The sequence below is a fragment of the Peromyscus californicus genome, unplaced genomic scaffold (genome assembly GCF_007827085.1).
Source record: "Peromyscus californicus insignis strain IS unplaced genomic scaffold, ASM782708v3 Scaffold_21__1_contigs__length_65335640, whole genome shotgun sequence".
Taxonomy (NCBI): Eukaryota; Metazoa; Chordata; class Mammalia; order Rodentia; family Cricetidae; genus Peromyscus; species Peromyscus californicus.
The window spans coordinates 35,375,417-35,378,519 of record NW_026294514.1 but is presented as its reverse complement, the minus strand read 5'-3'; positions in this window follow the sequence as shown (position 1 = coordinate 35,378,519).

The following is a 3,103-nucleotide window of genomic DNA, read 5'->3' as shown; positions in this document are numbered from 1 at the left end:
ATTTTTTTTTTTTTTTTTTTTTTTTTTTTTTTTTTTTTTTTTTTGGTTTTTCGAGACAGGGTTTCTCTGTGTAGCTTTGCGCCTTTCCTGGAACTCGCTTTGGAGACCAGGCTGGCCTCGAACTCACAGAGATCCGCCTGGCTCTGCCTCCCGAGTGCTGGGATTAAAGGCGTGCGCCACCACCGCCCGGCTAGAAAGTGATTTTTGAAGAGAACTAGACAGATGGCTCAGCATTTAAGAGTACTTGCTGCTCTTGTGGAGAACTTGGGTTCAAGTCCCAGTATGTACATGGTGGCTTACAACTATCTCTAATCCAAATTCCAGGGGATCCAGTGCCCTATTCTGGCCTCTGTGGGCACTAGGTTCACATGCATTTACTTAAACAGCAGGCAAAATACCCATAAAGTAAAAATAAATGAATCTTAAACCAAAACAAAACCAAAAAACCTTGATGGTAACTGAAATACCAATTATAACCGTCCAAATAAATGAGTACATCCAGAACTTGGAAGGCTTTTGATAGCGCAAACTGCATGAAGAAGACCTTTTCCTTAAGCCACCCCTCCCCCACATACCTAGTAATACTTAAGGCTTAGCTTCAGGATATTCTTTAGTCCCCTGTGTACATGATCACAACTAACCAAGTCAACACTCACCCGAGCCAGGAAGTTCTCCTGAAACATGAAGGTCTTTCTGTCTACCACAGAATTAAAAAGATCAGGAACCACTCCTTCCCATCCATTCATCAGCCTTTGTCCATTTTTGCTCTTCAGTAAGACCTCTCCTCCCGATCCTTACCTCTACACTACTCCCCCCACTTGCCTCCCCCCCCCCCCCCAAGTGTCTTATCTTTGGCTGAGTCCTTTTCATCCTCCAGCACATCATGGCTATTAAGAGTTTGACATTTACTTTGTCAAACCATCTAATGACATCTGGGTTCTTTTTGCCTTCTTAGTTTCTTTTCCCGTCGCTGTGATGAAAATATCCTGACGACAAAAGCAACACCAGGAGAAAGGGTTTATTTGGCACAAAGTTCAAGGTCGTCCACCACGGGAGAAGTCAAGGCAGCAGGAGCTTGGGAAGTGGCTGGTCACATTGCATCCACAGTCAAGGAGCAGGCAGATGAATGCTAGCTGGTGCTCAGCTCTTTCTCCCACTTTATATAATCCAGGAGACCATGCTGGGGAGGGGGGAGGGAGAGGTCCCAGCCAACAATTAACAAAACAAAAGCCTTCCCACATTAACACAATTAAGATAATCCCCCACAGGCATGCCTACAGGCCCATCTCCCAAGTGGTTCTAGCTTCATCAAACTGAGACCACTAACTGTGACAACTCCTCTATGGTGTTAGTATTTTCTTTTTAATTTTCAGTATGGGTATTTGCCTGGGTGTATGTTTGTTGTGCATTATGTGTGTGCACATGACTGAGGCAGTCAGGTCCTCAGACTGGGATTACAGATGGTTGTGAGCCATCATGTAGGAGCTGGGAATTAAACCTGGGTCCTCAGGCAGAGCAGCCAGTGCTCTTAACCATTGAGTCATCTCTTCAGCCCTGGTGTGATTCTGACACTGCTACACTGCACTGTCCCACACCGGATCATAAGCTCCATGGGTGCCAGACCATGTATTTTACTTACTTCCAGTGTAACCAGTGCATAGCACAGAGTACCTGCTACAAAGTAGTACCAAAGTAAATTTTCTGTTGAATGAATGCTAGCTTCAGCACACGGACATCAGTAAAGACAATGCTTACTAATTAATACCAAACAGCCAATAGACATGAAGTAAAAAAGATAAAATGAATGCCAGCTCACTGTACTTGGGTAAACAAATTAGGATCTGAGATGGGTCTTGGATTTTTCTCATCGCCTTGGAAAGGGGTGATAAGAGTCCCTGCTCAGTCAGAAAGAGACTTAAGACTCAAAAAACAAAACAAACAAACAAAAACCCAAAAAGACCTCTGGCGGTCACATCATCGGTGGAAACAGCTGGGTTATTTCTTTGCTCTTTAGTCTTATGGGAACTGATGTTACAAATTGAATATCTAACGCCCACAGACCACCTGAAGTTAGCATCTTTTGAGGGCATTTGATCTTTGATCTGGTACCAAAATAGCAAATGCTTGTCTGTATACATATGAACAGGCACCCTTTCCCACCCAACACTAAAAACAATCATTTGCAAAATCCAATGCTTCTTATCTCCAAGTTCAGCCTCATTTTAGAACATATTTGTACAGTTTCTGAATCTAAAACTCATTTTTTAGCACATATCTCAAGTTCCTCTTCCTCAGTATAACTTTTTATAATCCTCATTCTTTAAACATCTTTTCTACATTTACACACTTATTTGTGTGCTTATGATGCGTGTGGATGTGCATGTACCAGCACAGTGCTTGTGGAAGTCAGAAGACAACTTCCAGGGTCAGTTCTCTACTTTATACTCAAGTTCCAGGATCTGACAACAGTACCTTTACCCGGAGTCCTCATTATTTACTATACTTTCTTCTCTCCCGTACCACTGACCCCAATCTGTCAATTCCTCAAGAACAGAAAATGCTTCTACAATATTTCCAAAGGCAGAAAGACAAGTGTTGGAATTCTGAAGGTGGTGTGATCATTTCTGCTCTTTGTAGTTCTTCAATGCTCATTAGCCCCAACTGTATCCTTCTGTCCCTCCAATCCCTGGAATCTCTGTTCTCTGCTTATGGAAATGTCCATCTGTCTCTGCTCCAGTATCTGCCAAATATTTCCTGACTATCCTGACTAGGATTCAATTTGTTCCTCTTAATACCCCTTCCCATGCCCCTTACCCCCAGGAAATAAACAACCTTTTCCTAACCATTTAGCAAGTAAATATTACAATGAGAAAAATGATACAGTTTTATAAAGGTTTTTGGTTTTGTTATGAATCACTTCGATAGATTCAATAAATTAGCAAACCATTTACAGTGCCAACAAGCCCAGCTCCAGGGTGGAGTTCTGAGAAATCCAGGAGGCTCTTGTGACCTGCAGGTCACTAATGCACTGGGACAGGAAGACTCGGAGAAGATATTAGCCCAGAGCACCATTTGATGAAATAAATCTTTCCACAGACATTGC